The 13,624-nt window shown below is 45.0% G+C and overlaps 1 long non-coding RNA gene across 1 annotated transcript; it reads right to left on the reverse strand.

The window, feature by feature from the left end:
• Window positions 1-3,843: 3,843 nt before the first annotated feature.
• LOC125484099 lies at window positions 3,844-13,173 on the reverse strand. Its single transcript, XR_007262948.1, has 2 exons — window positions 12,995-13,173; window positions 3,844-3,954 (listed from the first exon to the last, which is right to left on the reverse strand). It is a non-coding gene; the product is annotated as an uncharacterized LOC125484099 (long non-coding RNA).
• Between the last annotated feature and the right edge of the window lie 451 nt (window positions 13,174-13,624).

Genomic DNA, 13,624 nt, shown 5'->3' on the forward strand with positions numbered 1-13,624 from the left:
GGCTGCAGGGACACCCGTCGGGATAGTCATACAGCAGCGAAACAGACCCTTCTGTCCAAACAGTCCAAGCTGACATGTTCCCAAACTAAATCAGCCCCCATCTGCTTGTGTTGGGCCTATATCCCACCAAACGTTTTGTATTCTTGAACTTATCCAAAAAGTCTTTCAAATGTCATAACCGTACCTGCATCCACCACTTTGTCTGGCAGTTGATTCCACACATGGACCACTCTCTGTGTGAAAAAAGTTGCCCTGAACTTGAAAATATGTCCCCTAGTTTTGAACTCCTCACCCGAGGGAAAAGACCCTGTCATTCACCTTATCTCTGCCCCTCATGATTTTATAATGTCACTCCTCAACCTCCTACGCTCCAGTGAAAACAAGTCCCAGGCTTTTCGGTCTCCAAATAAAAGTTGCTGTTGTCTACTAGCCATTAAACTAAAGATTTCATTAAATGCAGGGCCAGTGCAAGTCACGATATAGGAAAGATATTTGCATAACAACCTGAACACAATACTGGACTGAGATACTTAAGTGAATTAAAATCAACCAACAGGAGTTAATTAAACACATACAAAAAATAATCTTAACGCTTGCAGAACAATTCATAATCAAAATGAATATACATTTCAACATAAGTCACATTTGCATAAATTAAACTTATGATTGTCTTTAGTTTCAAATACACAAGGGTCCATTTAAATAAAACAAAATTAATTCTTCTTCTTCCATCGAAGAGAAGCTGGCAAATGCAACAAACAAAGAACACTGTTAGAACAGCACCCCATGCAGTATGGTGTAAAGCCACAGTCTGGTTAAATTTGCAAAAATCTCTCTCGACAATAAATGGGGAGCATCAACTTTCCAATGCCTAATTTATTGACCGTCAAAATCATGCTGTCAGAGTTGAACTTTGCAAAGCTGCTCAATTCCTGCACTTTGTTTGTTCGCCTTTAATTTTGGAGAAAATGTTGAAGGAGGAAATTCTTTCTGGAGTTTCTGTGTCTCTGCCTGAGCTCTGTGCACAGCAGACTGGACAATATCCCTGATAATAAGGTGTAGAGCTGGATGAACACAGCAGGCCAAGCAGCATCATAGGAGCAGGAAGGCTGACATTTCAGGCCTAGACCCTTCATCCAGCTCTACACCTTGTTATCTCAGATTTTCCAGCATCTGCAGTTCCTACTATCTCTGGACAATATCCCTGTCGACAGAGTGGAGGGAAGGGCAGCTGAAAACTCCAGCCAGACTAATGCACATCCCTGGGATTGCTGTTGTGCACCTTCTCTGTGGTTGTAATTCTATATTCTGCATCAACAAATATATTCTGTATTCTATTCTATTACCCTGATGTATTTATGATTTCGCTGGGTTAGCATGCAATATAATACTTTTCACTGGACCCGAGACATTTAACTAATTTCTCTCTACAGATGATGCCAGACTTGCTGATTTTTTCCAGCAATTTCTGTTTTTGTTTCTGATTTCCAGCATCTGCACTTATTTCAGTTTTTAACACTTTTCATTGCATCTCAGTACAGGCGTCAATAATAAAATCAAATCAAAATCTTGACATCGCAGATGGTGTGCATGCCAAGGGGAAAACTCTAGTTAGGATAATGGTCTTCCTAGGCCAGTCACTCACCTCAATTGGTTACCCGCACTGGAAGGCATGCCCTGCTTTGTGCCCTCAATCATGCCTCTTTGAAAATGACCCTGAGATGGGATGGCAAACCTCAGAAGAAAGGTTTGTAACTGCTGGTCTCCGCCGATGGGAGACGAGGGGGATTGCGGAGGGTGTTCGTGGCCAGAGGTGGAGATTCCTCCCTGTATCTTTAAGAAAAAGATGCTCAGGCTGTGGGAGATGGTCAGAACTGGCGATGCTGGAGTCAGCGATAACAAAGCACGGAGCTGGAAGTACACAGCAGGCCAGGCAGCATCAGAGAAGCAGGAAAGCGGACATCTCGGGTCGGGACCCTTCTTCAGCTTTCCTGCTCCTCTGATGCTGCCTGGCCTGCTGTGTTCCTCCAGCTCCACGCTGTGTTATCTCAGGCTGTAGGACATTGTTGATGCATCTCCAGTTGGACAGGTCAGCAATCCACCTTGGTGTAGACAAGATTAAACCACATTGGCGTTGAACTGGAGTCTCAGGCCAGTCAAAGCAGAGAAAGACAGCAAGCTTCCTCCCTCTGAAAGGAACTGAATGCACCTTAACAACAGACCAATATCTTTTTCACAGATACTGGTTTTTAAATGAAAAGAAAAGTTTCACAGCGTTCTTTTAAAAATTAAAAACAAATTCAGAAATCAAGGTTAAATTTCCTGCCTCTAAGACTTCCAACGCAGTCGCAAAGCCACAACACCCCCTTTCCCATTCAAGGAATTTCTGATTTACCTATTTTTTGTTCTGTCTCCAGTCGAGAGTTCACCATTTTCAAGGATGTTTACAGTAGCTCCAATCTGCGCATGTTCCGGACTAATTAATTATGATAAGTAGGTTTCCTGTGGCATTGGCTCCAGACAGATTAGGCTCTGATGTCTTCAAGTTTAGGAGCTGGGAGGGGGGAAAATGAAGCCGGCTTTGGAGTCAAAGCTACGGTGAGTTGCCTGCTGAGGAACTTCAGAGCGAGTGCCCAAACCTTGCTGGGTGTGTGGGCACTGGAAGATCAGGTCATTTCTTGCAAATGCCAAGTTAGACACTAACCCTCTGGCATTAACCTGCAGCTCAGAGAGATCAACCCTGGAGAAATACCACTGGGGCATGACGGAAGAAACGTTCACTTTCTTTGAAAGGCTTTCATTGTGAGGCTTAAACCAACCCAAGACAGGGAAATAAAAAAAAAAATAGGATTTTTGAAAGGTTACTGAGCGAGGAAGTGAAATGATGGGAAGAACAGTCCAACTACAGTTAGCCCTAACACGAAGGCCTTCAAAAAATAATGTAAGGAATAACAAGATTGCTCAGATTTAAGTGACCTGATGATTCAGATGCCAACTACAGCTTTACACCCATTCTTAATCCTCATACCCTTGCTATTCTGGGTATGTTCAGATACAGCAATGGTCCCTGAGCAGAAGCAAAGGAGAGCCAAGGTTGGCAGTGAGGCTGGAGGGGCTAGCTTTCTACACATCCAAATCTTGGTTCAAGCAATAAATCCACATGGCGCAGGAGGCAGTTCCTGGCTAAGCGATCTGAAATATTTGCCATCAAACTGAGTCTACATTCCTCATGAGTTATACTTCTGTCACACTCGCTGCCTATCTCAAGTGTTTTATCATGTAATGAGTAGAAAAACACAGCTCAGAGAGAGTTTTTTTTTTGGTAAGTTTACTCATGGGATGTTGGCAAAACTGGCTGGGCCAGCATTTGTCATCCATTTCCAAATGCCCTCAAGAAAGAGGTGGGGGATGAACTGCCTCCATGAATTACTGCAATCCATTTGGTCCAGCCAGTAGGCTGTTGCAAAGCAGGTTCCCGGATTTTATTCAGCAACAGTGAAGGACAGCGAAAAAGTTTCTAGTCAGGATGATGCACAGCTTGAAGGGGAACGTTCAGGTGGTGGTGTCCCCATGTATCTGCTGCCTTTGCCCTATATGGTGGTAGCAGATTTTGGTCCTTTGCTGCAGTGTGCCTTGTAGACTGTACAGACTGCAGACATAGTGTGTCAATGCCAGGCAGAGGGAACAGTGGGTCAGGACAGAACAAATACCCAGGTGAAGGGAACCATATTGTGAACATTTTGAAGGCAGGTTGGTAGGTAGTGAGATGTGCAAGACACAGATCACCAAGAGGGTCATGGCGGCTGAAGAAGTGAACAAGGTCAGAAATAACACGACACCAGGTTACAGTCCAACAGGTTTATTTGAAATCACAGGCTTTCGGATCGTTGCTCCTCCGTCAGATGAAGTCATTTCACCTTTGCCTCCCTCCCGAATGCACCTGACTCAAAGCAACTAAAAGGGAGGAGAAAGAAAGATGTACATTTATATCGCGCCTTCCCCAACCAAAGCGTTTGTGTTAATGAAGTTTTTTTTCCTGTAGTGTGCGATGCAGCAGCCAACTTGCATGCACCAAGCCCAATCAAAATTAGTAATGCAAGATCTTTTCAGTAGAAAGGCATCTAGATGGATACACGAGTAGGAAGGGCACAGAGAGATATGGGCCAAATGCTAGCAAATGGGGCTAGATTAATTTAGGCTATCATGAGGGGCATGGATAGGGTAAATAGACAAGGTCTTTTCCCCGGGGTGGGGGAGTCCAAAACTAGAGGGCATAGGTTTAAGGTGTGAGGCGAAAGATCTAAAAGGGACCTGAGGGGCAACTTTTCAACACCAAGGGTGACGCGTGTATGGAATGACAGGAAGTGGTGGAGGCTGGTACAATTACAACATTTCAAAGGCATCTTGATGGGTATGTGAATAGGAAGGGTTTAGCGGGAGAGGAGTCAAATGCTGGCAAATGGGACTTGATTAATTTAGGATATCTGGTCGGCATGGACCAGTTGGACCGAAGGATCTGTTTCCTTGCTGTATATCGGAATGACTCTATAACTCTATAGTGGTCATTCTTGTGAGGTTTTCATCGACGGATAAATCTTGGCCAGTCCAGCAGCGATAACTGCTCTGTGTGTCTTGGCAATAACAGTCACCTTTGCTAACACCCAGAATCAGGTGTAAAATGAATGGGAGAAACGCAGCCAGTTACAAGGTGGTGCACAGATAATGTACAGGGTCAGTATGGATGGTACATTGGAAGTACCTCAACCATAGACACAACAGACACATTCCTAGAACATGGTGATAGAAGCTTTAGACTGTAGCTTACGTTATAAGCTGAGGGCTCTTGTGGCAGAGCGGTAGTGTCCCTACCTCTGAGCCAGCAGACTCCAGATCCAAGCCCCACCTCCTCCAGAGGTGCAGAATAATATCTCTGAATGGGTTAATTTGGAAATATCCCTAAAGCTGTAATCTGAAAATGCTGGGTGTATCTAGTGTGTTTGTGTGAAAGGGATCAGCAAAAAGCTACCACAAAGGAGCGGTGGGCAGGACTTATACAATTAATGATAGGGGCCTTGGGTCGTGTTGTCAAACAACGGGACCTAAGGGTTCAGGTACATAATTCTTTGAAATTTGTGTCACATATGGACAAGGTGGTTAAAAAGGTGCTTGGCACACTTGCCTTCATTGCTCAGTGCTTTGAGAATAGGAGTTGGGAAGTCATGTCGAGATTGTACTTGGCATTGGTGAGGCCGCTTCTAGAGTGCGGTTCTAGTCACCCAGCTATAGGAAGGATATTATTAAGCTGGAGAGGGTTCAGAAGAGATTTACCAAGATATTGCTGGGTATGGAAGCTTCGAGCTATAATGAAAGGCTGGATAGGTTCAGACTTTTATCACTGGAGCGTAAGAGGTTGGGAGGTGACCTTATAGAGGTTTCTAAAATCTTGAGGGGTATAGTTAGGATTAATGGTAGATGTCTTGTCCCTAGGATGGGGGCTTTCAAGATTAGGGGGCATATTTTTAAAGGTGAGCGGAGAGAAATTTTAAAAAAAGATATGACGAGTAAATTATTTACACAGAGGATGGATCGCGCGTGGAATGAACCTCCTGAGGAAGTGGTGGATGAAGATACAGTGACAACATTTAAAAATCACTCGGATAAGTACGTGAATTGGAAAGGTTTGGAGGGATATGGCCCAGGAGCAGGCAGGTGGGACTAGTTTAGTTTAGGATTATGGTCGGCATGAACTGGTTGGACTGGAGGGTCTGTTTCATGCTGGGTGACTGTGAAAACTTGCAACAATTAACATAGATATAGACCAGGTACTATCACCAGACTATCAATGTAAAGGCTCCCTGAATGTCTGGGGACCTGTTTGTTCTAATGATTTAATGTTCTGTTTTAATCCAGCTATGGCAGATAGTAGAATCTGAATTGAATAAATATCTGGAATTGCGAGTCTAATGAGGAACCATTGTTGATATTCAGGAAAAACGTTCTGAAGAAGGGTCCAGACCCAGAACATCAGCTTTCCTGCTCCTCTGATGCTGCCTGGCCTGCTGTGTTCATCCAGCTCTACACCTTGTTATCACCGGGTTCACTAATGTTCTTTAGAGAAGGAATTGGCTGTCCTCGCTCACGTGGCTCCATATCCACAGCAATGTGGCTGACTCCTGACTGCCTTCAGGGCAATTAAGGATGGGCAATAAATGCCGGCCTAGCCAGCAATGTCCACGTCCCACGAAGGAAGTTTTAAAAATGCACAGCCAACAGCAACCCTTGGTGCTCCAAAATCAGTTGGGAAGATGGATGTGTGGAGAGTATGGCACAAGTGTCTCTGGCACTTCAAAGTTTTCTCTTTTTGCTGGAAAATATTTCAGACGACAGCAAACCATCTGTTTCCAAGAAAGCTGTTGACCTGACCAGACCTTCTCAAACAGGAAAACAAAACAAACCAAGAAACCAACTCCCCTTGGAGGGATTGGGTTTACTCTCAGCAATCATACTAACACAGATTATCAAAGCTGCATATTTCAGGGAAATTAATTGTACAGTTACACAGCATGGAAACAGACCCTTCAGCCCAACTCGTCCATGCTGACCCAATATCCCAAATTAATCTAGTGCTGTTTGCCAGCATTTGGCCCATGTCCCTCTAAACCCTTCCCACTCATATACCCATCAAGATGCCTTTTAAATGTTGTAATTGTACCAGCCTCCACCAATTCCTCTGGCAGCTCATTCCATACACGCACCACCCTCTGCGTGAAAAAATTGCCCCTTAGGTCACTTTTAAATCTTTCCCTTCTCACTTTAAACCTATGCCCTCTCGTTTTGGACTCCCCTCACCTGGGAAATGATCTTCACTGTTCGTCCTATCCATGCCCCTCATGATTTTATAAACCTCTACAAAGTCACCCCTCAGTCTCTGACACTCCAGGGAAAATAGCCCCAGCCTGTTCAGCCTCTCTCTATAGCTCAAACCCTTGTCAATTTTTTTTTCTGCACCCTTTGAAGTTGTGGAGGTTAATTGGGAATTTGCTGACAGTTATGCAGAAATTATGCGTGCATTTGATTTTTGTAGTCCAGAATTAAATCTTTGTAAACAGAATTAAAAATTGTGGAGGGAAACAGGATCAATACTTGGGTACCACTGCATGTACGTACACACTCTCAGACACCCACACAGACACACCTAAAAATAAAAGTCTCATGCTCCATGATCATGGGTTAATATGTTATGGCCATCTGGATGGAAGCCAAACTTAGTACAAGAACGTCAATGTGTTTAGGATGGACTGCAATTAGAAACTGCAGCTGCTATCAGTCTTGGCAGGACTTCAGCCAGATTTTCACATAATTGCATCCAACCAAAACGTTTCTACAATGTATACCGATAATTGCGAAAGAAAGTGTGCCTGGGATGAAGTGACTAGCCCAAGAAAAAAGTGCCATTTTCTTTAAAATCGCAGGAGTTGAAAACAGTCTGCAGCATCTGCTGCCAAAATACCAAAGTCTCTTACATCGTAGAGGTGGCCAAATGCAACACTGAGGGGGTTCCACACTCCAAACAGATTGGTCAACGGTAACCATAGGACTGAATAATGTCACATGGTTAAGGCAGACCAAACAGAATAGTGAAATGAAGGATTGTCAAAGTCAGAGCCTGCCCTGGGAGAAGATAACATAATAGCATCTCTCCCTCTCGAATTTGGTTGGCTGTATTTTGTACCTATAGTAAGCCTTAAGCATCTAGGACCTGGTCCTCCGTAAGTAGTACATATGGGTCAAGTGGAGCCCCTCATTAGAATATCACAAAGTACAGTTTAAAGAGACAATTATGGTCATTTCATAGCGACCTGACCTCCGAGTCCACAGGCTATCTCCCAATCCAGAGAACCGAGCTCACAATTTCAGGTTAACGCCCCAGGGCAGTTTGGACGGAGTGCCACACTGTTGGAGGTACTGCCTTTCACAGCACGTCAAACCGAAACCTTGCCTGCCCACTCACGAGGGCGTAAAAAAATCCCATGACGCAACCAGACGAAAAAAGGAGGGCATTCTCCCAGTCATTACCTTTCCATTAACCCACCCAACCCAAACCATCATCTAACTGTCTGCTTGTTACTAATTATGGGATCCTGCTGCCCACAAATTGCCAGGGGTCCCAATTTTGAGGGGATAAAAAAAATTATTTCACCCAGAAGGTGGTGGGAATCTGGAATGCACTGCCTGGGAGGGTAGTTGAGAGGGGGAACCTACAAGGTTTTTTTTTTTAAAAAAGTACTTGGGTGAACTCTTAAATTGTCATAACATTCGAGGCTATGGGCCAACTGCTGGAAAGTGGGATTGGTGTCAATTCAGAGTCATTTTTTGTCGGTGCAGACTCAATGGCTTACAGGACCTCATCTGCTCTGTGTACATATACACACTTCGAACAGCGATATTTCATGTGTGTTTCAGTGGCCATGGGGAGGTTTTGAAACTTGCTACCTAAACACAAATCCTTTCTTCCTTTGCGTCTGTACAAATGGTGTCCATATTCCTGTCAAAATGGTACTGATAATATCTGTATGGCAGAACACCAGCATTCTCTCAGTTGCTCGTGAGAACCATTCAAGGAGATTACTGGTCAGAATGGACATCCCACAGTCACAGGATTAGACTTAAATAGGATGGTGAGTTATGCATGGCAAATAACCAACTTTCCCATGGCAATCCACCAACCTACTGCAGCTTGGGAATAAGAACATGTTTGGAACAGATTCAGACAAGTGTGCCACGAATATGGAATGTTCGCAAGACAACAAGCTGCTTTCACTTTAGTTCAATTCAAAAAGATGCTCGAACTGCATCGGAAAACACGTTTTGAAATATTCCACACGGGTTGTTTGCAAAGTGATTTTGAACGTGTAACCTGTAACCAGACTCTCAGAAGTAAGCAGAAGCGTCAGCCCGAGCACAGATACCGGTCCCAAGGGAAATTCTGTCAAACTGTGATACTTTGCAGCTCAGAAAGAGAAAAATTCCAGGGATTCAAATAATTGGACAAAACGGTCTGGTTGTTCGCAACAGGCTCCTCAGAGAAAATGGCCGCACACAGACACAGGCAGAAAACGCAGGTGAATGGCCCACAATACCTAACTGCTACATTGTGAGAAAGTTAGTCCAGATAATGCAGATTAGCACTTACACAACATTTCCTTGGAAATCATGAGCGAATAGTTACAGAATGCTGTTTCTAAGAAGAGAGGTCAACCCTTACAATATTGTCAATTACACTGGAACATGTCCACTGATCTGATTTATTCAGAAGCCCATCCCATTTACATTTCACATAAGCTTCGCCACTTCTCAACAAATGACTTCAACAGGCTGCTGGAGAGACTCTGGTGCATCACAATTACCTGGCCTGCAAGCTCGGGGGGTGGGGGGTGTCAGGAGTTGTCTGTAGGCACATACACAGGCTCTTAATTACAATACTGTACCCTGTGGACGACTTCCCATCATTACTGGAGCACTCCGAGTAATGCAAGGGCAAGAATTTCTTTACCAGCACTGGCTGTGTTTGCAAATCTCTTTCCCACTAGCTGATTAAACCACCTTTAAACACTGCGTGCTAATCAACGTAACCTTGAATAAACAAAAATTATAAACACTCAGAGTCTGTGGAGATAACCGTATCCTGGCTGGGCATATCTTGTATTTTTTTTGCTGCAATAGAGGAGGGACTACTCTGTACCATGTCCCGTGACAGAAAAAAAACAATATTTTTGTATCAGAGTTGAGCTGCCACTACAAGGACAGCAATTTAGTGCCCGTTACATCATTGATATTTTATGCAGACATGCTACTTCGTCTCCCAACTTAAAATGTGGAATTGTCATTTTCTTCGGCAGCCCTGCCCGAAGGTAAGAGTTTGTGCCTGCTGCCTGTGCCCACGAGTGTGCCAGGAGCTCCCTTTAGCCTTTTTCCAAGCAATTTTCTCGACCATCACCAAGAACGCTTGTGAAACAACCCACCACAAAGGGCATCACAGCCAAACCTGAGCTCAGCATTTACACACATTTGTTTTGATTTGCTTTATTATTGCCAAACATACCGAGATACAGTGAAAAGTATTGTTTTTTTTGCTAACCAGACAAATCATACCTTACATATGTACATCAGGGTCACAGAACAGAATGCCGAATACAGTGTTACTGCTACAGACAAGGCGCAGAGAGAGATCAACTCTAATAGATGAGAGGTCAGGTTCGGTGGTCTGGTAACAGTAGGGAAGAAGCTGTTTTTGAATCTGTTGGTACATGTTTTCAAACTTTTGTATCTTCTACCTGACAGAAGAGGGTGAAAGAGAGTATAACCAGGGTGGGATGGGTCTTTGATTATGTTGGTTGCTTTCCTGAGGCAGTGGGGAGTATAGATGGAATCAATGGACGGAAGGCTAGTTTTTGTGATAGACCGGGCTGCGTTCACAACTCTGTAATTTTTTGCAGTCTTGGGCAAAGTAGTTGGCCATACCAAGCTGTGATACATCCAGATAGGATGCCTTCTGTGGTACAGCTCTAAAATTTAGTATGTGTCATTGTGGGCATGCCAGATTTCCTTAGCCTTCTGAGGAAGTTGGGACATTGGTATGCTTTCTTGGCTGTGGATGGGGAGGAGGGATGGGGGTTTTCCGGACCTCTGGCTGGGAAACGAGTGTACACTTCCTCAAGAAGATAGGACGGCCCTTTCTGTCGAGTGGCCCTCTGTTGGGCACGGAGTATCTTGGCAGGAGAGACCTCTCCCACAGTCCACAACCTGGTAACCTCACCACATGCATGGGCACCCTCCTTCCCAGTGACAGGGCTTTGTTTAAAGGGAGAGGGGTGTCGTCGGGGTGTAGGAGAGATCCTTTGGATGCGACTGGTTGGCTGCTTAAATCCCTTAACTGGTCCCCGAGGCAGGAGAGCCACCCACCAGCTCTCCCTATGACTGGCAGCATTCCACGGGTCTATGTGACAAGCACACAGTGCCTCACCCACTATCCGACGTACCAGACTGCATCCAGAAACTGGCCACTGTTTCCAGCTCAAACGGTGAAATAGTATCAGTAAGATGTCCATGGGCTAGAATCATCTATTTGGTGTATTTGCCTCCAGGGAGACATAAAGGCCAATTTTAGTGCCCCCTCACCCTCCTGTTACTATGGTCAGACCCAGTCTTCTTGACCACTTTGCAACGACTGGTCCTCCCAGAACATAGTACGCTGTGCATCTACTGATCACCAAAGACTTGCAATCTAGATAGCGCCTGTAACAGCCACCAGATGCTTCAAAGCGTATGACATCGGCTCTAAATCACTTTGAGGCACCCGTCCACTGGCCACACAAAGGCCACGAGTGACGCAGGAAACACGGTGGCTACTTTGTGCACAGCAAGCTCCAATGAATAGCTAACTGACTGTGCTCAGATGAGGTTTTTGAAGTGACGGGTGAGTGGTAAACGTTAGCTGGGACGTTCGGGGGCCGGGGGGTGCTGGGGGAAAGAAGGGTGAGTGGGGGTGCAAGGGAGCGGAGTGGAGGGAGGAAAGGAAGGAAGGAAGGAAGGAAGGAAGGAAGGGAAAGAGAGAGAGAGAAAGAAAGGGAGAGAGAAAGAACTTCCCTCCTCTTCTTCTAAGTAGTTCGATGAGATTTCTTACACCCAGGGGTGAGGGAAGATGAAGCCCTGATTTCATGTGGTTTCTGAAGTTGGGCCCTTCACACTTCTCTTTGTGTGCAGCATTTTCATCTCCTCGTTACCTCGGCCATGCTGACAGTCAGGCTCTTTCACATTTCTTGATTAACTGCCATGCTTTAACTTGCATTTTTCCCTCCCAAGTTAACTTAGTCACTGGTGCAGATTTCCAAGAGGAACAGCATCGCTCTCACCCCACTGCAATTTCTCTCCATGTCACCCAAGTGTCTCATATGGGATTGCCTCATGCTTGCTGCTGTTCTCTGATGGATTTGCTCCAATGCTTCACTGTGTCTTTGCCTCCCCCAAGAATCTGATCAGCTCCTGAGCCCCTTCCAGCTCCTCCACAGTCTGTATTCTCTTCAACATATAGTTGGTCACTTGCAGTGTACACATACTACATTCAGCACTGGTCTGAACTCACTAATTCACTCATGTGAAAAGAAGCAGCAAGATCCTTTTACTATCTCCGTAACCACCAGTGGCTCAGTGGTTAGCACTGCTGCCTCACAGCACCAGGGACCCAGGCTCAATCCCAGCCTTGGGTGACTGTGTGGAGTTTCAACATTCGCCCTGTGTCTGTGCGGGTTTCCTCCCGCAGGCCAAAGATGTGCAGGTTGGGAGGATTGGCCGTGCTAAATGCCTGTAGTGTACAGGGATGTGCAGGCGAGGAGGATTGGCCATGAGAAATGCAGGGATAGGGTAGGAAGGTGGGATGCTCTTTGAAGGAGCAGCGTGGACTTGATTAACTGAATGGCCTCTTCTTGCATTGCAGGGATTTTATGAGTGCAACCACAACTTCAGAATCAAACCCTTGTTTCAATGAAAAAGGTCCAGAAAGTTTAAAAAGAAACACAGATAAGAGTGTGACAAATGGTTGACTGTGTTGCATTGATGTCAGACAGCCAGTGTGACTTTAAGACAGTCGGATGACACCAAGACATTTTGAAGTTCCAGTATAATCGTCCTTGCCAGATCTTCAGTACCACAGTTCAATAGAGTCAGTGCAATGTATAGTCAGCTGTGTGTCGTCATAGTCACGTAATGTAGCTGCAATATGAATAAGCAGAAAACCGAGACTATGTGCACGTCTGAGATCTTGAAGCTGCGTAAATAGTTAGCGTTGTTAATAAACTACCAGCTCTGTCTCAGCAAGAAACCCCTCCTTTGAGGTAGATGTTTAATGAGCTAAGACGTAGGGAAATACTCAATGCATATCATAATGGCAATGGTGGTTAACCCAAAGAAAACAGGGTAGAGTTGCTGCAGTGTTTACCTTAGTTTCAGCGCTCCAGGCAGATTTCAAGCCTTAAAATGCTCTCGTGGAGTGGAATGGCAAAATCTAGCCAAGGCCGGGCTGTTGCAATCGCAGAATGAGGAAAGGCCCAGGAATGGCTGGAAGCCACGGTCAAAGTCAACAGACACAAGTCGATGAAAATTGCAGAGTCTTCTGGAGAGACTGAAAGTCCAGAAATGCAAGTTAACTTTCACAAATTGGGGCAGTAAAGACCATTCGGCCCCTCAAGGCTACTCCACCATTGGACTAGATCAAGGCTGGTACTTCACTTCTACACCATTGTCTTGTACTGTCTCCGCACCCCTTGGCATCTTTAGTGCATGCACTTTGCTTCCAATCCCTCCTGTGCAAAACAAAAACTGCCATAAACGGTGTATGTACACACTTTGGGTTGGAACTCCAAAGTAGATACCTAGAGGCCAACTTTAGGAGGGGGGTGAAGAAAATTAAATTTTGATTTTTCAGCCTGCACTCATTATTCAGACTTCAGCTTCTGTCCCACTGTGTGCTTCCTCTGTACGGATATCACTGCAGCTACCTATACCAGAGATGATGAACCAAGATGGGAACTCTTGCTGCTTCGAGACCACTCAGACTATGACTTTCTCC

The sequence above is a fragment of the Rhincodon typus genome, chromosome 9 (genome assembly GCF_021869965.1).
Source record: "Rhincodon typus isolate 14 chromosome 9, sRhiTyp1.1, whole genome shotgun sequence".
Taxonomy (NCBI): Eukaryota; Metazoa; Chordata; class Chondrichthyes; order Orectolobiformes; family Rhincodontidae; genus Rhincodon; species Rhincodon typus.